Genomic DNA, 26,805 nt, shown 5'->3' with positions numbered 1-26,805 from the left:
CCACGTAGTATATAGCACAGACCCGGGCCGTGACGTAGTATATAACACAGCCCACGTACGTAGTATATAACTCAGCCATCCATTTAGTATATACAGCCAGTCTAGGACTACAAGTCCCAGCATCGCTAACATACCATATTGTTGCACAAGTCCCAGACAGAGAGTGAGACAGTACTGTCTGTCTTGCAACTTGCACAGAGCAGAGACCAGGCAATCAGGCATGATGATCCACTCCCAGGCTCACAGCAGGCTGCATCCCCCCGCCCCTGCAATGCGTTGGGACCACCAGGAACTTGGAAGGAAGACTCACTCACTCTTCATCACTCAGTGCTGCACTTCGCCGTTGCTTCAGTTGTGGACACAGGCAGGGGACAGGGACCGGGTGCACCATCCGTGCACCTGACTGCTCCTGCCTCCTGCTCATCTGTCTGCTTGGCGCTGCGCTGCCCCTGGACGCCTGGCCCTGGACGGTGGAGGATGTGGATGACAGCAGCAGCCGGATCTCTTCTCTGAGCGCTTAGGATGATGAGCTCTCACCCAACCGGAAGTGACAGGCAGACGGCCCGGAAGTGACTCTGTATCCACGGTGACGGTCCTGGAGCCGGAGGTGAGTATTCCTACAGCTGCGCAGTGGGGCGGGCGGTGATGATAGATGTGCTCCGGTCCTGGCTGGGAGACTGTCACGCTGTGTCACGCAACAGCACAGCGTCAGCGGGGCCCCCCAGGAGCGCATAGCGGCATAAGTGTGTCTGTGTGAGTGTACAGTACTTGTTGTGAACCAACGCTACTACCATAAATGGGCCCCCCCGTCTCGCCAGGGCCCCGGCACTTGCCCGGGTACTGACGCCGGCCCTGATCATGGGATGCATTAAAAGAGGCTGAGATGCTCATACTTATGCCTATTGTGAGGCAGTGAGGGGGATCATATGTGAGAGTTGATATGTGTTCCCCTGGATGCGGACAGAGTCTTATTAAAAAGTGGATTGGGTGCAAGTAGTTAACCCAGTAAGGTTTTTTTTAGGAAAACCCGTCAAGGGCTTATATTTTTAGAGGGATTTGCAGGTTTGGCAGTGGGGCGAATCCCTCTTTACACTCCGGGTTTTGGAAGTGGTTCTACGGCCACAATTCCATTTAAATCTGTCAGTTTTGCCTTGGGTGTGTAAGTTTGGAGTTTGCAAGCTGCAGAGCAGGAGGTTCTGTGCAACCCAGGTCTGTGTGGAGCTAACGCAAAGTCAGGGACTTCAAGTGTCTGACGCACCCAAGAGACACGGCGGTGCCTAAGTCCAAGGAAATGGGTTTTGAATACGGACTGCATTTGTGGAAACCTGGCTGCAATCTGGAGGATATCACTCCTGCATGTCAGTCTGGAAATAAAGACACTGTTTATGTTGAACTTTCTGTGGTCCCTGTCTATCTGTCGCACTGCACCAACCCCGCTGCACTACACTATATACATGTCACTATTGTGGCCACAAATAGAATATTGTGTACAATTTTCATCTCCGGTGTGTAAGAAAAACATAGCTGAACTTGCGCGGGTGCAAAGAAGAGAAATTAGCATTATTAATCCCTTAAGCTCTCAAGTTTGTTTTCCCCTTCATAACCAGGCCAAATTTTACAATTCTGACCAGTGTCACTTTATGTGGTAATAACTCTGGAACGATTCAGCAGAACCCACCTATTCCTAGACTGTGTTTTTTTGTGACATACTGTACTTCATGATAGTGGTAAAATTTGTTCGATATGACTTGCATTTATTTGTGGAAAAAACCTGAAATTCTGAGAAAAGTTTGAAAATTTTGCAATTATCAAACTTTTAATTTTTATGCTCTTAAACCAAAGAGTTATGTCACACAAAATAGTTAATAAATAACATTTACCACATGTCTACTTTACATGAGTATAATTTTTGAAAAATATTTTTTTATTAGAAAGTTATGAAGCTATAATGGTTATAATATAATTCCCATATGTCTACTTTACATCTGCATCATTTTTTTAAGATTTTTTTTTTTTAGGACATTAAGAAGGGTTCAAAGTTGACCAGCGATTTCTCATTTTTCCAGCAAAATTTACAAAACCATTTTTGTTAGGGACCGCATCACATTCAAAGTGACTGAGAGGAGTCTATATCACAAACAATACCCAAAAGTGACACCATTTTAAAAACTGCACCCCTCAAGATGATCAAAACCACATTCAAGAAGTTTGTTAACTCTTTAGGTGTTTCACAGGAATTAAAAGAATGTGGAAGGAAAAAATGAACATTTAACTTTTTCAGAAAAATTTTACTTTAGACCCTACAGTTTTTTATTTTCACAAGGGTAACAGGAAAAAATGTACTCCAAAATTTGTTGTGCCATTTCACCTCAGCATGCTGAAACCCCAAATGTTGGGGAAAACTATTGTTTGGGCACAAGGCAGGGCTTGGAAGGGAAGGAGCGCCATTTGACTTTTTGAAAGTAAAATTTGATGGAAAAATTAGTAGATGCCATGTCGTGTTTGGAGGGCCCCTGATGTGCTTTAAACAGCGGAAACCTCCACAAGTGACTCCATTTTGGAAACTAGATGCGTGCTGAGCACCTTGAACCCCCAGGTGCCTCACTGAAGTTTATAATGTTGAGACATGAAAATGTAAAAAATCAAATTTTTCCCATTAAAATGTTTTTTAGCCCCAAATTTCGAATTTTCATAAGGATAGCAAGAGAAATTGCACTGTACAATTAGTTATGCAATTTCTCCTGAGTACGCCAAGGAAAATCACAGTTTGGATGCACTGCAGGGCTTGGAAGGAACGGAGCTCCATTTGACTTTTTGAATGCAAAATTAGCGGATGCCACATTGCAATTGGAGAGCCTCTGATGTGCCTAGACAATGGAAACTCCCCACAAATTACCCCATTTTGAAAACTAGACCCCTCAAGGAATGTATCTAGATGTGTAGCAAGCACCTTGATCCCGCAGGTGATTCACAGAATTTTATAACACAGAGCATTGAAAATACAAAAAAATAAATCAAATTTTTCCCACAAAAATGTTCTTTTAGCCCCAATTTTTTTTTTATTTTCAGAAGGGTAACAGGAGAAAATGGAACCAAAAATTGTGCAAATTTTCATGAATATGCAGATACCCCATATGTGAGAGTAAACTACTCTTTGGGTGCACGGCAGGGTTTAGAAAGGAAGGAGTAACATTTTGGAAAGCAGACTTTGATGGAATGGTCTGCGGGTGTCATAACGCGTTTGGAGAACACCTGATGCTCCTAAACAGTGGAAAACCCCTACATGTTACTCCATTTTGGAAACTAGAGCCCTCAAGAAATTTATCTAGATTTGTGGTGAGCACCTTGAACCCACAAGTGCTTCACATAATTTTACAACATTGATCTGTGAAAATGGAAAAAATATATATTTTTCCCACAAAAATTTTGTTATAGCCCCAATTTTTTTCTTTTTTAAAATGATATCAGGAGAAAAAGGACCCCAACATTTTTTGTGCAATTTCCTCTGAGTACACCGATACCCCATATGTGGTCAACAAATACTTTTGAGGCACAGTGCAAAACTCAGAAGAAAAGAAGAGGCACATTGGAGTTCAGATTTTGCTGGACTGGTTTGAGGGAGCCATGTCCTGAAGTGCCAGAACAGCAGATCCCCCCCCCATAAGAGACCCCAGCTTACAAACTACACCTCTCAAAGAATTAATCTAGTGGTGTAGTCATCATGTTGACACCACAGGTGGGGCACATCATTTTATTGGGCAGTGAAGAAAAAAATAATTACATTTTTACCACCAAAGTTTTGTTTTAGACCCAGATTTGACATTTTCACACTGGAAAATGAGTAAATATGGCACGAAACCTTGTCCCACAATATTTGCTGAATGTTGAAATAACCCATATATGACTTACAGTACTGCTTAGCCACACAGCGAGACCCGGGAGGGGCGGTGTGCTATTTGCATCCTGCAGCGCAAATTTTCCTAGAATAGTTTGCGGTTTCCATATACAGAGCCCCTAAGTGCTAGAAGAAAATAATCCCTTTCAAGTGACCCCATTTTGGGAATTGTGCCCCTTTGGGAATTTATCTACAGGTGTATGAACGATTTTGACTCCATGGGTGTTTTTCAGAAACAAGCAGCAGTGGATGTCGGTGAGTGAAAATTGCCAACTGCTGTTGTAGTGCCCAGTACATTGTAGTGACCAGTATGCTGCAGTAACCAGTATGCTGCAGTGACCAGTATGCTGTAGTGACCAGACATTGTAGTGACCAGTACATTATGCCCAGCTCATGCTTCTGCAGATACGCACCAGTAAACTAGGCGGGATCTCATAGCTACAGATATGCCAAACAAGTGGACACTAAATGTGGTTTAGGCACACTGAGGCCCAGAAGGTAGAGAGGTATTTGGATTTTGGAGTTCAGAATTTGCTGAATTTCTTTTGGGGGGCAAGGGTCATTTCGCTTTTTCATAGCATTTGTACTACTAGTAGTGTTGAAGCCGCCTATATTTCTGTTAACAGATGACAGTCCTGAGTGGGGATTTACTTTCTTTTGTGGATTGATTTAAAGTTTTTTTTTGGAACATTTTACATAACGTTTGGAATCAAATTTATCCGGCGTGCTGCATTTAGCACTTATATGGGGGTTTCCATCTAGATCTGAGTGACATGATTCAGATGAAACCCCCGAAAAATCCATTCACTATAATGAGGCAGCAGAGTTACTCTGGACTCCGTCTGGCCTCTGTTCAGCAGTGTCCTTTTTTTCAGAAGTGCACAAAACTGTGGAGGATACCTTTTTTGCACGCCTAAAAAGACAAACACTGTCAGATGATAGGCTAGATGGCATCCACAGTGCCTCCATCTGCCTCATTATAGGGAATCTTCTGTTGGGATTCCGTCTGAATCACGTATTTCAGAGATTTACACGGAAACCACGGTGTAAGCACTAGGCGTACAGCACAAGAAAAATGTGAGCAGAGCCTCACTGCAATCTTTGGGAAGCAGAATGAACAAATCAACAGCATGTGAAAAATTGGTTTTATTTATTTTTTACTCCGTTCCTTGTGCGGTATAAGTGATTAGACGACTTTATTTTTCAGATTGGTGAGATTACAGCTATACCAGATATATATCAGGTTTTTATGTTTGGCTGCTGTCACACACTAGAGGAATCTTTTTATTGCAGCATCGCCATATTTTGAGAGGTATAATTTCTCCATACTTCTGCTGACAGAATCATTCGAAGGCTTCTTTTTTACATGACGAGTTGACGTTTTTATTGGTTCCATTCTAAGTCACATGACATTTTTTGATCACTTTCTATTCTGACTTTTGGGACACAGAATGAACAAAAGCCAGCAATTCAGGAATTGTTTTTTTTTTTTTAATACCATTCCGCGTGTGGTAAAACTGATAAAGCAGCTTTATTCTTTGGGTCAGTACGATTACAGCAATACCACATTTATCTTTTTTTTGTGTTTTGGCGCTTTTTGCAATAAAAGCTATTTTATAGAAAAAATAATTATTTTTGCATTGCTTTATTTAAGAGCTATAACTTTATTTTTCTGCTGAAAGAGCTGTATGACGGATTGTTTTTTGCGGGACAAGATGATGTTTTCAGATATACCATTTTTATTTACATTCATCTTTATCTCGTTTTACTCCACTTTTTGTTCGGCAGTATGATGAAAAAGCAACGGTTTTTGCCTCTTTTTTTACGGTGTTCACTGAAGGGGTTAACTAGTAGGGTAGTTTTACAGGTCGGGTTGTTATGGACGCGGTGATACCAAAAATGTGTACTTTTATTATTTACTTTTTTTTTCCATAAAAATATTTACGGTATTTATATCTAAAATAAATAAATATATTATATATATATATAATCTTGTGATTTTAAAAAATATATATACCATAGCTGTAAAATTTTTGTCTTACTTTTTTACTTAGTCCCCATATGGGACTTTCTCTTTCAGAAGTCTGTTCGCAGTTCTAATGCACCAGCATTGCAGTGAATTAGGACAGTTAGCCTTATCTCACACAAACTTGTTGCACTGTGCATGATCTAACAAGTTTGCTAGAGCATGGTGACCTGGTTGTCGTCATGACGACATTGGTTCACTGTGGACATGGTCGAGTCCTCGCGATGACTTTGCGGGGGCGGTGAATGGAGGGCAGAGGGGGCTTGATCAGACAGCACTCGGACTCAGGGTGGAATGGATGTATTCATACATTCGTTAAAGTCCTGGATTCGAGTGAGTTCCGTGACGATCAAAGTAGTCCTACTCTGATTTTGCCCTACAGGCATCCAAGTAAAACTGTTGAAACTGAGAAGACAAACTTTGTACTTTAGAGATCCATCTGTTATAACGGACTCATTGCTAAGAGTTCATGGACAAAAAAAAAAGTTCAGTCCACCTGCTTCAATGGGAAAAAATGGATGTAAATAGGATGACACCTGAAAAAAACAACAAAAAACTGTCTCTCTCAGATGGAAACATACGGTTGTGTGAATGCAGCCTCGTATAGTAATCGTAAATGTTCCCCATAAATCAATAGTACATTTGAAAATAAAAAACTTTGTAATATAGCTTATACGAGAAATCTACTTCTTTCTCCTCCTTTACTGATCTTTCACTCTCAAAATACTCAATTCTAGGGTAAAATCTGTCTTCAGTGAATACAGATTATTACATTACTGAGATAGATGACAGTTGGTGCTCATAAAGTTCTATGGAGGACAGTAACTGTGGTTTCAGAACTTGCAGCAGAATGTCTGTGTCGGCCTCTAGCTCCTTCCCTCTCCATAGAATTTTAAAAGCACCAATTGTCATATCCTATTTCAGTATTGAGAAAATCTGTCTTCACCGAGTACAGATTTTACTCATGAAATGAGAGTGAAAGATCAATCCAAGAGGTGAAAAAAGCAGATTTCTCTGATAAGATATATTACAAAGTTGATCATTTTTATATGTACTGTTGATTTATTAAATAAAAACGATGGTATCTCCTTAACTACCATTGAACAGCCTATAAACATCTAGGCAATCCACACTTTACTCTGCATTGACAGTCTAAAGTGTCAATGCAGTGTAAGCTGCTTGCACAAGATCGTGAAGCTGTTGGGGATGGGAGGTGGCTATTAGACACAGCCAGACTTCCCACGGAGAAGATAAACACGGTTTGTTACCATGTTTATGGAGCGCCCCCAGACGCAGGGCCGCGGGGCACTCAGTACCGGGCCTCTCTGTCTCGGTCTTGGGGTTGTCACGGTGGCCTGACCCGGTCCGTGACCCTGCTAAGGGGCGTCCAATTAAAAGGTGGTGGTGCGAGGAAATAACGAAGACACAGGGTTGCAGTCTCTTTACCTCTTTACTGTAGGCTTCAGGATCCGCAATCCGGAGCACTGCTAACAGGGCTGGCTGAGACCGGCCGGTCCAAAGGCACATCCAGAGTTCCCTTTGCAGGTGGAAATCAGTGCCTACCTTCTAGCGCCTGTGTGTTGTAGTCCTTCCCTGCTGAGCACCAAGGGATAGTCCTTACAACTGTTGTGTCTGTTTCTGATGTTCTTTCCCACAACTCTCGTTTCTATTCTGATGTTCGTTCTCTCCGTCCCCCAGATGATTTGGCTAGGACGCACCCGTATGACGGGTAGGCCTGGAGTTCTTCCGGGACCCTAGTGTCGCCCCTCTCCCACAATTGCCTCCTATGTCTGCTTAGGTGATTTAGGTGAGACAGCCAACCTATAATTAACTGTCCTGCCGTTGGTTTGAAGTAATACTTGGAGCCTAATACTTCCTCGGCGTTCCGGCCACCGGCTACGCGCCTCAGTAGGATGTTGCCTCGATCTTACAGCACGACTCCTACTGGTATTATCTCCTTTTTGCTGTGATCTCGTTTCTCACTTCTCCACAATAAACCTCGCTTCTTGTCCTTTCTTGGGATACCGCCACAATGTCGTGCAGGCGCGGTTCCTTAACGTTCTGTCTTGTTCGCTAGGTCTCTGTCAGGATCCCACCCCTGACAGGGACCCCCCTGAATCTTCCCCCGCAACACCTTCTGCCACAGGATGTTGCCTGGTTCCAACCCAGTCAGCTTCTCCCTAACTTCCTATCCAACCCCCAGTTTTACCAGATTGTGAGGAGTGGCCTAATACATAGTGCCCTTTGCTCCCCCTGGAGGCCAGACTGTGAAGTGTATTGGTGCCTGTGATACCTGGTCAGGTGAACTCCTTCAGTGCAATCAGACGTACCATCACTCCCCTTAGTGGCAGAGCGATGTTACTGCAACGACCAGGACTCTGGGGCGCTGCACTTACTTTCTTGATTGCTGTATACACAATGCTGAACCAGCGCTTGAGTATACAGATTGGATAGCACTAACAGTGCTTCCTCCCCAGGACCCAGTGATTATGTGATCACCAGGAGTAAGAAGAGAAAGTGAGCTGCTGGACACTTGGACACCTACTCAGCTTTATTATGCATTATTCTATAACTGAGGTTACTATACCAGTCCCAGTTACAAAGAGAATCCACTATAAAAAAATAATGTATTCATGTGTGAAAATGTTCCCAAATAAAAAAAGAAAACAGATAAAAACAAAGAAAACTAAAAGAAAAAAGATACTGAATCATTTTTTTCTAACTACCCTTCTATTGAAAAAAATTATAAAAAAAAAAATGTATAAGGAAAGGAGAGCACAATTTAAAAAATGTTTTATCAGATCTTTTGATTTTAAATAAAAAATAAAAAAAATGTGAAATTTCCTATTTTTATTTACATTTTCGCTCAAGATCAGCAAAAAAATAAAGAATATAAAATTGACATCAAAATTAAGTTTTAAATAAAAAAGTGAAAAATTATGTGAATATCCGAAGGAGAATTTTTTTTTTGTTTACAGCCGTTAAAAGTGCATGTATGAAAACTGAAATGTGTGCAAGGACAGGAATAGGGGCAAAATGGGCCAGTCGTGAACTGGTTAATGTAAGAAAACACACCAGACTGGGATTCATTCAGCATCAGTCAATGCTCTACTGGTAGATCACGACTGACCGGTTGGCGACCTCTTAATGCCTTGCTCAAGACGGAATATTAGAAAATGACTGAATGTTCTAGATACTCATCTTCTGACAGTTTCCTTTTATTTCTTGAACTTCATCAGCCCTGATCAAAGATCTGCTCCAGTTACAGTATGTGATTTATGTAGTACAGCCTGACTACCGACTTTTATACATACCGTATGTCCTGGGAACCTATGGACATTCTCCCCAATGAATCAAGGCTCCCATTAGGCAACTTCTATGGTAACATATTTTCTGATAAAATTCAAAATGACTGAAACTGATCTGATCATAAATGATTTTCCATGGTTGGTTCTCCACGTCAACCTATATACATGAGATTTATGGACAAAAAAGTGCAGGCGTTCAGTTATTTCAGGAGTATGAAAGTTTTAAAGAGAATTTATCAGAAAATTATCTATTGTTTAAATCTGATTTTTGTGTTAACGTTATTATTCTTTTAATCTTCATATTTTTTCAGTTTTCCATATCAATATTAATTTTTAGATTAAATAAAAAAAAATAAAATCAGAAATGTTGCAATGTTTACACTAGCCACTTGAATTTATATTAGACTTACACTTCATGTTCTGCACAGAAGACTTTTCAGCATTCTCATTATCATCACACATATGATAAGAATGAAATGCAACACTTAAGGCCCCGTCTCACATAGCGATTTACCAACGATCACGACCAGCGATACGACCTGGCCGTGATCGTTGGTAAGTCGCTGTGTGGTCGCTGGGGAGCTGTCACACAGACAGCTCTCTCCAGCGACCAACGATCAGGGGAACGACTTCGGCATCGTTGAAACTGTCTTCAACGATGCCGAAGTCCCCCTGCAGCACCCGGGTAACCAGGGTAAACATCGGGTTACTAAGCGCAGGGCCGCGCTTAGTAACCCGATGTTTACCCTGGTTACCAAAAAAAACAAACAGTACATACTCGCCTTTCGGTGTCCCTTGCCGTCTGCTTCCTGCTCTGACTGAGCCGCCGTACAGTGAGAGCAGAGCGCAGCGGTGACGTCACTGCTGTGATCTGCTCTCACTTTCCGGCCGGCAGTCAGAGCAGGAAGCAGACGGCAAGGGACACCGAAAGGCGAGTATGTACTGTTTGTTTTTTTTGGTAACCAGGGTAAACATCGGGTTACTAAGCGCGGCCCTGCGCTTAGTAACCCGATGTTTACCCTGGTTACCAGTGAAGACATCGCTGGATCGGTGTCACACACACCGATTCAGCGATGTCAGCGGGACCTCAACAACCAAAAAAAGGTCCAGGCCATTCCGACACGACCAGCGATCTCACAGCAGGGGCCTGATCGCTGGTACGTGTCACACATAGCGAGATCGCTACTGAGGTCGCTGTTGCGTCACAAAACTTGTGACTCAGCAGCGATCTCGCTAGCGATCTCGCTATGTGAGACGGGGCCATTATACACTGTGTTCCAAATTATTATGCAAATTGGATTTAAGTGTCAAAGATTTAATTGTTTTGTTTTTCAAATAAACTCGTGGATGGTACTGTGTCTCAGGGCTCAATGGATCACTGAAATCAATCTTAAACACATGTGATAATTGGTTTTCCAGGTGATTCTAATTAAAGGAAAACTACTTAAAAATGATGTTCCACATTATTAAGCAGGTCACAGTTTTCAAGTAACATGGGAAAGAAAAATTATCTCTCTGCTGCTGAAAAGCATCAAATAGTGCAATGCCTTGGTGAAGGGATGAAAACATTAGAAATTTTCCAAAAACATAAGCGTGATCATCGTACTGTTAAGAGATTTGTGGCTGTATCTGAGCACAAATGTGTTTGTGCTGAAAAAGGCATAATGAGGAAGATTTTTGCCAGGCAAGTTGATCGGATTAAGACAGCAGCTGCTAAAAGGCCATTACAAAGCAGCAAACAGATATTTGAAGCTGCTGGTGCCTCTGGAGTCCCTCGAACCTCAAGGTGTAGGCTCCTTCAAAGGCTTGCTGTGGTGCATAAACCTACTATTCGGCCACCCTTAAACAGTGTTCACAAGCAGAAATGGTTGTATTGGGCCCACACATACATGAAGACTAATTTCCAAACAGTCTTGTTTACTGATAAGTGTTGAGCAACCCTGGATGGTCCACATGGATGGAGTAGTGGATGGTTGGTGGATGGCCACCAAGTCCCAACAAGGCTGCAACGTCAGCGAGAAGGTGGAGGAGTCATGTTTTGGGCCAGAATCATGGGAAACAGCTGGTAAGGCCCTTTAAGGTTCCTGAAGGTGTGAAAATGACCTCTGCAAAGTATATAGAGTTTCTGACTGACAACTTTCTTCTATGGTCTAAAAAGCAGAAACGTGCCTTCAGGAGCAAAATCATCTTCATGCTGACAATGCCCCATCTCATGCTGCAAAGAATACCTCTGAGTCATTGGCTGCTATGGGCATAAAAGGAGATAAACTCATGGTGTGGACACCACCTTCCCCTGACCTCAACCCTATAGAGAACCTTTGGAGTATCATCAAGCAAAAGATCTATGAGGGTGGGAGGCAGTTCACATCCAAACAGCAGCTCTGGGAGGCTATTCCAACTTCATGCAAAGAAATACAAGCAGAAACTCTCCAAAAACTCACAAATTCAATGGATGCAAGAATTGTGAAGGTAACATCAAAGAAGGGTCCTATGTTAACATGTAACTTGGCCTGTTGGGATGTTTTGGAGTTAAATAGCTTTTCTGTTCAGTGAATGTGACCTCCTAATGCTGCAAATTCCACAAATGAGCATTTTCAGTTCTTTAAAACATATCAAATGTATAAAAATTCTACTGTGCATAATAATTTGGAACAGTGCATTTTGAGTTTTTATTCATTTTGGAGATTATCTGTTATCATTGGGAGGTTTCTTCAATAAAATTCGATGTATAATCTAACGGGTGATGACTTTTATTAGACTGACTGTCAGTTGCACCGACCATTTAGGAAAATCTGATAAAAATGTAATTTGCATAATAATTTGGAACATAGTGTATACTTATCTATTTACAATGTATGATGTCACAGCTCACCTCCTCCTTATCCTGAACAATGACTAAACTCCATACACAGCTGAAAACACAGGATCCTCCATTCACAATACAGTGGCATGTAAAAGTTTGGGCAGCCCTGGTTAAAATTACTGTAAGGCCATGTGCACACGTTCAGGATTTTTAGCGTTTTTTTCGCGTTTTTTCGCTATAAAAACGCGAAAAAAACGCTAACATATGCCTCCTATTATTTACAAGGTATTCCGCATTTTTTGTGCAAATGTTGCGATTTTTTCCGCGAAAAAATCGCATAGCGGAAAAAAAGCAACATGTTCATTAAAAATGCGGAATTGCAGGGATTCCGCACACCTAGGAGTCCATTGATCTGCTTACTTCCCGCACGGGGCTGTGCACACCATGCGGGAAGTAAGCAGATTATGTGCGGTTGGTACCCAGGGTGGAGGAGAGGAGACTCTCCTCCACGCACTGGGCACCATATAAGTGGTCAAAAAATAAGAAATAAAATAAAAAATAGTCCTATACTCACCCTCGATGTCCCGCGCAGTGTTCCCGCCTCACCGCTGCACGCTGCCGTTCGGTTCCTGTAGCTGATGTGCGGCGAAGGACCTTGCCGATGACGTCACTGTCCTGTGATTGGTCGTGAGCGGTCATGTGACCGCTCACGTGACCGTGACGTCACGGAAGGCCCTGTGCGCACACACCAGCTATAGGAAGACGAACGGACGCCGCTGATGAGATGTCTGGGTGAGTATAAGCATTTTTTTATTTTTTTTATTATTTTTAAACATTCTATCTTTTACTATAGATGCTGCATAAGCTGCATCTATAGTAAAAAGTTGGTCACACTTGTCAAACGCTATGTTTGACAAGTGTGACCAACCTGTCAGTCAGTTTTCCAAGCGATGCTACAGATCGCTTGGAAAACTTTAGCATTCTGCAAGCTAATTACGCTTGCAGAATGCGAAAAAAACGCGAAAAAAACAGAAAAAAAACGCAAAAAAAAAAATGCGGATTTCTTGCAGAAAATTTCCGGTTTTCTTCAGGAAATTTCTGCAAGAAATCCGCAACGTGTGCACATGGCCTTAGGCTGCTTTCACACATCCGTTTTTTTGTTTCAGGCACAATCCGGCAGTTTTACAAAAAAACAGATCCAGTTTAAATTGTGAAAAACTGATGCACCGGATCAGTTTTTTAGCTGGATCCGGCGCATCCGGTTTTCTTTACTGCGCATGTATTTTAGACATGTTGATACCGGGACGAGGAGAGAGAGAGAGAGAGAGAGAGAGAGAGCGCGAGAGAGAGAGAGAGACCAGCATGCATAACAAAGCTTCTGGGCATGCTCAGTGTACAAAAAAGGATTCGGCAGCCGGAACCGTTCGTTCACACATCCATTCCATGCGTTTATTGCCGCAAACGTCCTTTCAGGCTTTTTCGCCGGACAGAAAAAACGTTGCAGTAGACGTTTTTTGTGTCCGGCAAAAAAGCCTGAAGGGACGGATCCGGCACAAAACGGATGAAACGCATGTCCTTCAGGCACAATCCGGCGCTAATACAACTCTATGGGGAAAAAACGGATCCGGCGTAAAAAAAAAAACGGATCCGTTTTTTTCTAAAACTGCCGGATTGTGCCTGAAACGAAAAAACGGATGTGTGAAAGCAGCCTTATTGTGAACAGTTGGGCAAGTTGAAGATGAAATGATCACCAAAAGGCCTAAAGTTAAAGATGATACATTTCCTTTGCATTTTAGGCAAAAAAGTCATCTTTTACATTTTAAAAAATGACAAAAAGGAAAATGGTCTGATGTAAAAGTTTGGGCACCCTACATGGTTAGTACTTAGTAGCACCCCGTTTTGAAAGTATCACAACTTGAATGTGCTTTTTGTAGCCAGACATGAGTCTTTCAATTCTTGTTTGAGGGATTTTCATCCATTCTTCCTTGGGAAACTCACCCAATTCTGTGAGATTCTTGGGTCGTCTTGCATCCTCTGCTATTTTGAGGTCTAGCCACAGATGTTCACATCAGGGGACTGTGAGGGCCATTGTAAAACCTTCAGCTTGCGCCTTTTGAAGTAATCTATTGTGGATTCTGACTTGTGTTTAGGATCATTACCCATTTGTAGAAGACATCCTCATTTCAACTTCAGCTTTTTTTATGATGCTATGTTTGCATCAAGAATTTGTTGAAATTTCATTGAATCCATTCTCTTGAATCCTCTGCCCGTGAAATGTTCCCCATGCCATTGGCTGCTATACCATCCTAAAGGATGATTGATCCTCCCCCATGCTTAATAGTTGGTGAGATGTTCTTTTCCTAAAATTCTGTGCCCTTTTTCCTCCACACATTCCTTTGATCACTGTGGCCAAGGAGTTCTATCTTAACCTCATCGGTCAACAGGACTTGCTTCCAAAATGCATCAGGCTTGGTTACTTGTGCTTTTACATACTTCTGACCCTGAATTTTATGGTGAAGAGGCAGGAGAGGTTTTCTACTGTTGACTCTTCTATGAAGGCCATATTTGTGCAGGTGTCTGAACAGTAGAACACTGTACCACAACTCCAGAGTCTGCTAAATCTTTCTGAAAGTCTTTTTCTGATTCGTCTCTCTAGCAATCTCACGAGCAGCACTCACTGAAATTTTGCTTGGTCTTTCAGACCTTATCTTGACTTCCACTGTTCCTGTTAACTGCCTTAATTACATTTTGACCTGACGAAAGGGCAACTTGAAAACGCTTTGCTATCTTTTTATAGCCTTCCCCTGCCTTGTGGGGCTCCACCATTTTCATGTTCACAGTGCTAGGCAGCTGCTTAGAAGAACCTATGGCTGCTGTTTTTTGGCACAAGGTTAGAGTAGACTGGGTTTTTATAAAGCTGGGAAATTTGCATCACCTGGCCTTTACTAATGATGATAGTGCACAAGCTGTAACTCTAACAGACTAATTAATGTCTGAAACCTTGGTCAAAGTTATCTGAGCACACAAACTTTTGCATTGGCCCATTTTCCTTTTTTGTAATTTTTAAAATGTAAAAAATGACCGTATAATTTTTTTTTGCCTAAAATACAAAGGAAATGTGTCATCTTTCACTTCAGCCCTTCAAGAGATCATTTAATCTTCAAGTTGCTTAACTGTTCACAATAACAGTAATTTTGACCATGGGTTCCAAAACTTTTACATGCCACTGTAGGTGATGTCATAGCTCACCTCCCCCTCCTGCACAATGACTGATAACACCTCTATATACAGTAGATAACACAGGATTCACCACTCACAATAGGTGATGTCACAGCTCACCTCCCCCTCCTGTACAATGACTGATAACACCTCTATATACAATAGATAACACAGGATCCACCATTCACAATAGATGATGTCACAGCTCACCTCCTCCTCCTGTACAATGACTGATAACACCTCTATATACAGTAGATAACACAGGATTCACCATTCACAATAGGTGATGTCACAGCTCACCTCCCCCTCCTGTACAATGACTGATAACACCTCTATATACAATAGATAACACAGGATCCACCATTCACAATAGATGATGTCACAGCTCACCTCCTCCTCCTGTACAATGACTGATAACACCTCTATATACAGTAGATAACACAGGATTCACCACTCACAATAGGTGATGTCACAGCTCACCTCCCCCTCCTGTACAATGACTGATAACACCTCTATATACAATAGATAACACAGGATCCACCATTCACAATAGATGATGTCACAGCTCACCTCCCCCTCCTGTACAATGACTGATAACACCTCTATATACAGTAGATAACATAGGATCCCCCATTCACAATAGGCGATGGCACAGCTCACCTCCCCCTCCTGCATAATGACTGATAACACCTCTATATACAGTAGATAACACAGGATCCACCATTCACAATAGGTGGTGTCACAGCTCACCTCCTCCTCCTGTACAATGACTGATAACACCTCTATATACAGTAGATAACATAGGATCCCCCATTCACAATAGGTGAAGGCACAGCTCACCTCCTCCTCCTGTACAATGACTGATAACACCTCTATATACAGTAGATAACATAGGATCCCCCATTCACAATAGGTGATGGCACAGCTCACCTCCTCCTCCTGTACAATGACTGATAACACCTCTATATACAGTAGATAACACAGCAGTCACCATTCACAATAGGTGATGTAAAATCTCACCTCCTACTGCACAATGACTGATTAAATTTCTCTATACAGCTGATATCACAGAATCCTCCATTCACAATATGGGATGTCACAGCTCACTTTCTCCTCCTGCATACTCAGATGACAGCATGCTCAGATAAAGCTTCTGTACAAACAGTGATGGGCTCAGTCTATTAAACCTTAAATTCTTGTGCCCACAAGGAAGCTGGAGTTTACTACTAAGTCTGATGGCTAGTTTAAAAATTGCAAATATGGAAATTGTACACTTCATGTTAATACAGATCCATATGGTGCCTCCATGAGGATTCAAATTATCCCCTAAAAGCGATGATTGTATGGAATGGTATATCTGTATTGGGTTAGAGCAATCTAGGGCAAAGTGTGGTCTGCGGGCCACATCCGGCCCTCTGGCTGTTCCGGTTAGGTCTACGCACTGAGACAGCTAAAGGGCTGAAAACGGTGACCCACGGGCCGCATCATGCCCTCACCTGCTGCCCTCAGCGTCCTGATATCTCCGCTATCTGTGCAGATAACGGTGAACACATTGGGGGAGGACGGAACCGCTGGCTCCTTCTTTCACCAGTGTTGACGACTGAGACAGCCGACATATTCCCATTACTACATCACATCTGCTGTAAGGAGACTCAGTGCACTGGGGGAATGGGAGCGAGGTTTTTTCCATACAGTATGTGTATGGGATGTGTGCTTGAATATAAGTGGCTATGTGTAGGCTCAAACTGTATATAAGAGGCTATGTGAGGACTCATACTGTATACAGTGAGGCTATGTGGGGGCTCACACTGTATATAGGAGGCTATAAGGGGGCTCATTGTATATAGAGGCTATTTGATGGCTCATACTGTATATAGAGCTATGTAGGGGTTCAAACTATATATAGAGGCTTTCTGTGGCTCATACCGCATGTAGGAGTTATATGGTGGCTCATATTGTATGCAGGGACACATACTGTATATAGTCAGGCTATGTGGGGCTCAGTCTCTATATAGGAGAACTGTATGTAAGCTCATACTGTACATAGGGGGCTGTGTGGTGTTTCATGGTGTCTATAGGGAGACTGGGTGGGGGCTCATACTGTATATAGTAATCACGTAATCTCCGGTCCTCCCAAGACCTCCTCCTCTCCTCCACGCTTATTCGCTCCTCACCCAATCGCATCCAAGACTTCTCCCGAATATCACCCATCCTCTGGAATTCAGTGCCCCAACACATCCGGTTATCCACCACATTTGAATCCTTCAAAAGAAACCTGAAAACCCATCTCTTCAAAGAAGCTTACAGCCTGTAAAGACCACACGGCCACCTCAACACCATCGGAGCTACTGCAACCCCCGACCTACTGTCTCCTTCCCCATAATCTTGTAGAATGTAAGCCCACAAGGGCAGGGTCCTCTTCCCTCTGTACCAGTTTGTCGTTGTTAGTTTTGTTTACTGTAAGTGATATTTGTATTTTGATGTAACCCCGTCTCATGTACAGCACCATGGAATTAATGGTGCTATATAAATAAATAATAATAATAATAATATAGATGGTAGGTTCATATGGTATATAGGGGGGGATGTCAGAGTATTTAATTCTGCTCAATATTAAGTGATATAATTAATATTAACATAAAATACTAATTGTGATTAATATGTTTGTTAATTTTGAGCAGAATTAATTTCAGTTTATTGGTTCAGCCCTCCACAACAGTCACAGTCTATTATGTTGCTCAACTGTAAAGTTAATTACCCACCCCTGGGTTAGAGTATGCCATATTTTTGTTTCCTTGAGTATTACCAAATTTGTGAGCAAAAGGCCCTCTGCAAGTCTTGATATGAAATTGAAATTGGAGGCATATAAAATACACCATGGTCCAAAATATTTACTTATCGACGCTCGTTTAGTGCCGCTGGTTGGCCTGTGGCCCAGAACTTAAGAATAAAGTAATAAGAATTATTAAACTTCACTTCTAAAAATGTCACTATTCTTTCTTACGCCACCAACTACGGCATTTTAACAGAATTTTTTATTTGCTTGAATGGCAAACAGAAACTGAATAGGCCAAGATATCGTTAGGTAAAATAAAATTAAAAAATCGTCTTAATAAACAAAAACAAATTAGATTAAGATCTAAAAACAATAAAAATAGGACTTAATTATTAAACTACCAAGGGGCAAGTTTTTGGAAATTGCAGACCCACATCTAAGGCGCAGGAGGCCGTGGAACTCAAAATGAAACCGTCACGTTGTAAGAGCGGTGTTATAACTGGGCAGCATGATATAGAGCAGGAGACTCTGGGCAGATTGATATATAGTTGAATGGGAAAAGATAACTATTTAAAAGCATAACTTTTATTTCATTTATTTAAATCCTTGTTCTTTCTATACGTAACGAGTCCAGTGGGCGGTCATATTAAATTACTTCTGTTAGTGGGACCGCCCACTTGACTTCAAAGAACAGAATAGGAGGAATTTAAAGTATAAAATGCAAGTTATGATGAATATTTAACCATAAAACAATATATCAATCTTCTCAGCTCCTCCTGCTTTACATGTTGCCCCCTGACAGGATAGCATCCGCAATATTATCATCTCTTTTTAGGCTGTTGCTAGATTGTGACAAAGTTTGAAATACAGGTCGCATGTCTAAAGATTGCTAGGTTCCGCTGTTACATCCTAGCATAATGCAGATGAATGGGGGTTGCATTCTGACCCTTTATGGTACCATAACAATGACATGCAAGTTGCAAAAAATCCAACTAGCTCTAAAATTTTGTGACTCATGGTATTTAAGGCTTATCAGTTCCAGGCACAAACTCTGTTTTACCTGAAAGTATCTGTCGTTATGGCCTCCAGCTTCATCATCCCCAATATGTATTATCCAACTCATTGTGTTCTTCCTCAAGCCATCATTTTCTGAGACTTATGGAGCAACTTTTTGTCACATACTAGTCACTGTCATTCATTCTCCGTTAAATATCGTGGGTGAACGTTAACTCTCCTTGCCTTTTGTAAGCTGGCCCTTAGAGCTACTTAGAGCACAATAAGTAACAGCATCCGCCATACAGATTGAGACAAGGTCATTACAAATGGGAAGATTAAATCCCAAAAAGATACATAGAGCCACAAAAAATGCCCATTCTGAGTGTTTGGGGAGCCAAAACATCGCCTATCTTTCATGTAAACTGGCAAGAATAAGAAGTAGAGTTGATTTGCCAGACTCGGCCCACCTCAATAATATCTGGCCACTGGACAGAGCCCAAGGAACCACCTCTTTGTTTAGATGGTATGAATTGACATCATTTCAGGGTATTGCACATGTCATGTCGCGCCAGACCAGCTAATCAAAAAAAGAGCAGTGGATGCCGTCAGACAGGAGGAGGTTCTCAGCTACAGATTATAGTCATAGCCGATGGACCAAGCCGTGTGAACCCATTCACAACAACTCCAGTAAGAAGTGCTTTTTGCCATTACAATAGTGTTGTCTGCTGTATGCAAGGGCATAACTATAGCGGGTACAGGTGTTGCATTCGCATACGGACCCGGAGCCTAAAGGGCCCAAAAGTTTCCTTTGGCATGTATGAAAAGACTTTTAAAGATCCATGATAGCTAGAGGCTCTGCTGCAAAAATATAAAACGGAAAATTGAATTATTGGGAATAACCCAATCACAGAATCCCACAACTTAGTCCTGTTGCAGCAAAAAGCAGTATATATGGTTTTGTGAATATCGTGGGTGAACGTTAACTCTCCTTGCCTTTTGGAAACTGGCCCTTAGTGCCATTTACATGACCTACAGACGTTACCATTACAATAATATATGCAATACAATATATATGGTTTCGTGCGGAAGTTGAATACCAGTGTGGTCGATGCCCAAAAAATAAATAAATATACAAATAAAATATCGACATGTGTAGACGCCCAGAAGAAGATTATGAGAAACTGATGTGAATATGAAAAAGATATGTATATACAAACTATAATGTAATATCTAACGCCCCAGAAAAAGATTGTGAGCAGAGAACATATGAAAAACTGTAGGTCACCAACCAAACAGGGTATCCTCTCGGATCAGGTGTATTGTAAAGCCCACGCATTTCACTGATCCTGTATGTGGCTTCCTCGTGTAGGATATCTTCTAAGTCACTGAATTTTACTGTAAATATATTTTTGCACTGCCTAAAGCAATATTCAGTAATGTTTAAGTGGAAAGAAAATGAATGAATGAATATATATAAAGGATATTATGAAAGCGAAGGACACCTGAAAATGAAGTGCTTAAATGGTCTCCTGCAAAGTAGCGCCCCAAAAAGGAACCTGCTACCGTTTTGTCTCCATCAATTTAACAGGGTGTTAATGTTGGAGATATCTCACATGGCGGCGGCTCAGTGCTGTTCTGATGCTTCTGAAGCACGGCAAGTGCATAATAACAAGATCCCTGATAGATAATCAGTATGCAATGTCACTGTCAGTATACACTAGCCCTTACAAACACCCAGCAACCCTGCCATGCAGCCAGTAGCACCTGCCAAATATCCTCCAACCCAAAAATAACTAATAATATGAATTGCCAGACTGATTAAATTGGGCATATGACGTGGTGTGTCAGATGGTGTCATTATATTAACTTAAAATGTGCTTGTCTCTGTGATATTTTTTTTTACCTGCCGTAAAAGCCGTTTTTCTCCTGAATCCAGTGTTGTTTTTCTTTTTTTCCTGCACCTCTCCGTTCCTGAGATATGGCCCCATCTTCCCAGTATGTAAGTCTAGTTGCTTTAGCCAGGTGGGTGTGGTCAATCTATGGGTACCACGCCTAGTTGGCTAACAAGATTAGATTTATATACAGAGATGAGGAAGCGATATCTCAGGAATGGAAAGGCGCAGGATGACAAGAAAAGCAACGACGGATTCAGGAGAACAGCCTCGGGTCTTCTTTAAACACCATCTTCTGAACAAAGATATAAATGTTTGAGAGTTGATATGGTATTGTAATGTAAAGACAGATGTATGTAGAGGAGAAATAAGGGAAGACATGGAGAGAAAGACCATGTGGTGAGACAGTTATTAAAAGAGGTAAAAACTACAGGTGGTTATATCAGTAACAGTGACATAATCTCAGTGTTTTCAATCTTGCTTATATAGCTCCACCTTATTCTGCAGCGCTTTACATACATTGTCATCACTTAGGGCGCACAATCTATCAGTATGTGTTTTTGAGAAACCGGATTAACCAGAGAAAACTGAGGAAAACACAGGAGGAACACACAATCTCTATGCAGATGATGTAGTCGCCTTAAAGGAGTTTTCCATTTAAAAAAAAAATAAAAGTGGACCTCAAACATTTTCTGTAATTGTAAAATAACAATATCAGACAATACTCACCCTATGTCAAGTCCAGCGCTAGCTCTCCACCACTGCTCCGATACCTTTTTTTGGCCTTAGAGTTTTCTTCACGCCGACTCATCAGTAACATCACCACTGCAGCCAATCACTGAGATCAGCTGCTCAGCCTTTCTAGACAGCAAGAGTTGCTGAGCTCAATGATTGACGTCATCATGGTAGCCAAAAAGATGAAACCGAAGCAGCGCTGGACCCAAAGAGGAGGGTGAGTATTTTCTGGATTTATTATTTTATGTTACAGAATATATATCCATACCTCCCATGCTACCACCATGCACTCATTTCTGTTGTCAACTGGAAGAGTGAAGTAAAGCAGTGCCAGACATAGGGATCAGCCATATTGAGATCCAACATGCTTAATCCTTCTATCCTCTCACTTCTGCTACTCGGTGAGAGTCAGGACACCAACACACCATAGGCAGTCCCAATCTATAACAGGGCAGGTTTTATGGAAAGGAAAACAGGACAACTGCACAGGGCTGCCAGTTCCCGGGGCATTCCATCCAGTAATGTTTAGGAGTGTACGGTTGTATTATTTGAGAACAGAGTTGCGGCATTATGACTTAAGTATTATGAACAACATGGCCTTGCTATGTGGTGACTGTAACAGATTATTACTTGCATTCTGAATTATATTTGGCTAATAAGTGGTGGTATTTTATTGATAAATATACTGCAGCATGGCACTATTTGGCGGTATTATGGAGACAAATATGATCAGAAATGTAAAATGTTTTCAACAAATGGGTCTTTTTTAGCTTGTTTCTTTCTTGTTTTTTCTAAAAAAATTTGGACTTTTTTTTGGGAGTTTGGGAAAAAAACGATCGTAACTTAAAGGGGGTTGTCCACTAATCGGACATCTTTTGGATCCCTAAGCTCCCTCCCCCCCCAGTAAAATAATAACACTTTTATATTCACCTCCGGTGTTGGCGCTGTTCCAGCGGTGTCGGCGCTGTTCCAGTGGCATTGGCACTGGCTCTTCTGGGGCTCACGTCACATTGATATGTCACGTGATCACTGCAGCCAATCAGAGCTGGCTTCACTCTGCTTTTTCAAGGACATAATTGACAACCGGTGGAACTTACAGCTGCGGCTGTTCTCTCACTTCCTCTGGATTTCTTGCTTTGTCTGAAAGAGGGGAGAGTGAAGCCAGAGCTGATTGGCAGCAGGGATCGCATGACATAATGTCACGCAGTCCCTGGGAGAGTCAGTGCCGACACCGCTAGAACAGCGCCAATATAAGTGTTAGTAATTTATTGGGGGGACACAGGGATTCAAAAGGGGATGTCTGATTAGTGGACAATACCTTTAAGAATACCTTGAAAGGTATTAAAGAAAAAAATATATATATACGTATTATTACCAATTTGCTGAAACATGCATAGTCAAGTTGTGATGACGTTTTGAGGGCCAGACTATAGTTCTTTGCATACGCCGCCCCAGGGAATGACTGCGATTGAACGGGATCTCTGGTGGGGGGAGAAGGATCACTCAGACAAGTGATATGTAATTCAGACCAGAGGATGACAGTGGGTGGGGAAAAATAAAGAGAGAGGCCCCAGAGCTGCAGTTGTGGCTCATTTACATTAAAATTGTGAATGCGATTACTTTGGAACGGAAAAAAGGATTCAGAAAACAAACAAAAGGTATGAATTTAACCTGCATTAGAGGGACCTGACGCAGATTATATCAGTTGGGTATACTAAAACCTGCTGGCAGTTTCCCTCCAATAACATGATAGACAGACAAATCAAGGAAATAAATTTGATGCCAGGCACCATTAATTCCAAAAAATGAGACTGTCCCATATTCTGGCCTATACTGGACCAGTAACTAATCATTGTCAGTAACCAAAAGCTTCTACACATTCCTAAAATTGTGCCGAACTACAATGAGTGACACCCCCCCCCCAAAAAAAAATAAAATAAAAAATCTTTGCAGGTCCCATTTTTCTAGACAGTGTGGTTGTCTCATTTTCTAGAACTCCTAACATTCTGACATATCGGGGTTTGTGTAAGTCCAAGCACATGCACCAGAAGCGGCCCAGTTCTGATTTATGGAAGTGATTTTCAGTTGCTGAAACCCTAAATAAATATTATGCCTCATTTATTCCTCCTCATTGTGGGGAGAGGTAACTTGCTTCACTTTACATTGGTTGTCAACTTTCGGAAATTGGATTTTAGGCCATGTTTGGCGAATGTGGAAAGGCTTGTTACAGAGTCGGATATTCCACCAATAGGTGAGGCTAGATAGCCTACTTTCTTCTTCTGGCATACTACTTCCCCAGGGAGCACTGTCTGGGCTTTAGGTTGCCCTATACCAGCTGGTGGTCTCCATAAAGAAAAACAGTATGCCCCAGAACAGTTGTTTTAAACCGTCAGCATTCATCTCATCACTAGTGACCCTACTTACAGACAATCCCTTTAAGAAACTCCTAAATTGCCTTCTTTTAATGGCTGAAACCAGGGATCTTGCAAGTAATGGACTGCTTTGACACTTACTGACTTAAGTGGGTATCATGTCAAGCTTACTTTCCTCTTTATCTTCAAAGCAGCCTCAATCCATCCACCCACCCACACACTACAAACAGCTGCTGTAAGTAAGGGGGCACCAACCAAGAAGACCCCCCACTGTGAGCAGCGATTCACAATCTGCTTGTCTAAAATTGCACTAGAGAAAGCAGAACTTAAGTTAAGGGGCTCCATACAAATTTTTGCAAATATATCTCGACTTTTACGAAGATGTCTTGGGAACGTAAAAAGCTGGATATCTAGGATATAAGGAGGCCATGTTGCTTGGTAACGTGCCGTCATCAATACACCCCCAAAATAATTCTGATGGATGCGATGGAGAGTCAAAGTTATGAAAATGTCTGATAAGAAGTCAATGGGTTTGGATGCATTACCGAGCGCCCCCTCACAAGCAGCAGCAGGGCCTGGAAATCACTTTGTAACATCTGCACAGATAGATGAAAGTTTCATCTATGCAATTTGATATTTTGGAAAAACAGAAGCATTTTCCCTTTTTTGGGGGGGACACGTGGGTGCAGATGTTTAAAAAGAAAAAAAAAAAAAAAAGAAAGAAACCAAACACTGCCCTCTCGGAACGGATGAGTGGCACACTTTTTTTTTTTTTTAAAGAAAATTTGATACATCTGGTATTAGTCATGTGAGATTGTGGCAAAGCATTTCATCACTGATAAGGCCTTCTGGCTATATGTGACTGTACATTTCCCCCCTCTATAAGACCAGGGCAAAATCGGAGACATAAAACACTTGCCAACCTTCACCTGAATTTTTTTTTCAGTCCCACTTCAAATTCTGAGTTGAAATCCTTAATTTTATCCTATCCGTAATTAATCATCACATCTTCGGTGGTCTTACAGTTATCTGTAAATAATTGGCAGCCTGTGCTAATCAGACGTGTCTACATATCTATATCCAATAGGATCTGGATGATTACATATAAGTATATATATATATATATGTATATACACTAAGCCTCTTATGTAATTCTTGGATCTCCGCTATTAAACAGGTCACCTCTACAGGCTTTATAGGAGGAAAAAAAGCCACATAAAAACTAAAAGGCTCACAAAAACTGAGGCCAATTCAGGCTCCACTCAACTTGCATGATTCCCAAATAAAAGAAAAAAACCTGTCCGACCCTATAGATATATAAATGCCACAGGGTCGGGCAGATTTTTCTTTATTCCCCCAAAAAAGAAATATATACACAAATGGTCTAGAAAATTGAGCAGATGTATTGAAGTCTCTATTCTGCATTTTATTTATAAATATCAATAATAAATTGTATGTATGGAATATCCCAATGTTAAATATTTATAAATGTAGATACACGTCTGTTATTTTGTAGCCTTACCTTTAGCAAACAGCCAATCACTCCTTCTTGCATCTAAGACATTTGCAACAGCTGGGTACCAATATTAAATCCAATCAGGTTTGCAGTGATCTCCAGCAAGACCATTATGCCTGTGCAATCCAGCAGTATCCTTGATGGCCCTGATGGTCTTTGGCAATGCCCTGTAAATCGCCCACCGTTTTGCTCTTGTCTTTAAAAGCTGCTGCTTGCTCCTGTGTCCCCCCTCCAGTAGGCTGCACTCAGTGGATGGAGCCAGCAGCACAGCACTGCATTCAAGCAGTCATTTGTAGGATGAATGCCAGTAACAGTGGAGATACTGTTGTGTAGGGGGAGGGGGATGAAGGCAAGGAGCACTGATGCCTCTCTCCTTCTCCTACAGACTTGTACCAAGCAGAAATACAGAGGAGGGTTCCCACCCATTACATGTCAATGTCTCCTGCAAACTGCTGCATCTGCACAGCATCAGCATCCAGTGCTATGCACACTGATCAGGATGCTATTTTTGGGGAGGTGTATTGGGAGGGGGGGGGGATACTAGTCCTTGGTACAGGATGTATCTGGATAAATCAAGAAATTCTAAGAAAAAAAGAAAGAAAAGAAAGAAAGCACCAATTTCAGAGCTGTATACAAGGGAATTGCATAAATAACAATCCCTTATTATAATGGAAATAGCCAAACTCCTCCTTTATCACTAAATATAATGGAGGAGCACGGTGGCTCAGTGGTTAGCACTGTAGTTGTGCAGCGCTGGGGCCCTGGGTTCATTTCCCACCAAGGACAACATCTTTAGTTTGTATGTTCTCTCCGTGTTTGCGTGGGTTCCCTACCAAACTCTAAAGACATAGTGATAGGGAATGTAAATTGTGAGCCCCAATGGGGACAGAGGTGATGATGTCTGTAAAGCGCTGTGGACTTAATGGCGCATTATAATCTAGGAAAATAGAAAAAATGGACAAAATTTCCTGCATGTGCCCCAATGTATTCTGCCAGTCAAGCTGCAGCTCTACTAGTCATTCTTTAAATGAGGTCAGTCCAAACTTTTGGTCTGTATTGCGTGTATATATATATATATATATATATATATATATATATATATATATATATATATATATATATATATATATATATATATATATATATGAAGAAAACCAACCACCTAGGGCAAGGATGACAGTCCCAGAAAAAAGGAAAACAGAGCAGGGTATATATATTAATATATATAAATCTTTATTAGTGGTAATGATCCATAAAAATAAAAAGT

The 26,805-nt window shown here is 41.5% G+C and overlaps 1 protein-coding gene across 2 annotated transcripts in view; it reads right to left on the bottom strand.

Moving 5' to 3' along the window:
- The window catches only part of TMEM121 (transmembrane protein 121), a 131,862-nt gene that overhangs the window by 85,641 nt on the left and 19,416 nt on the right, over positions 1–26,805 (bottom strand). The window contains exon 1 of one of the 2 annotated variants that reach the window (XR_013215102.1): positions 25,545–26,027. The exons of the other annotated variant lie outside the window; for it this stretch is intronic. The gene's annotated coding sequence lies outside the window, so the exon portion shown is untranslated. Of the gene's footprint in view, positions 1–25,544; positions 26,028–26,805 lie in introns of those variants that run through there. 2 annotated transcript variants of the gene reach the window in all.

The sequence above is a fragment of the Ranitomeya variabilis genome, chromosome 1 (genome assembly GCF_051348905.1).
Source record: "Ranitomeya variabilis isolate aRanVar5 chromosome 1, aRanVar5.hap1, whole genome shotgun sequence".
Lineage (NCBI taxonomy): Eukaryota > Metazoa > Chordata > Amphibia > Anura > Dendrobatidae > Ranitomeya > Ranitomeya variabilis.
Note: the sequence above shows the minus strand (reverse complement) of the source record. Positions and strands in the feature narration are given on the sequence as shown.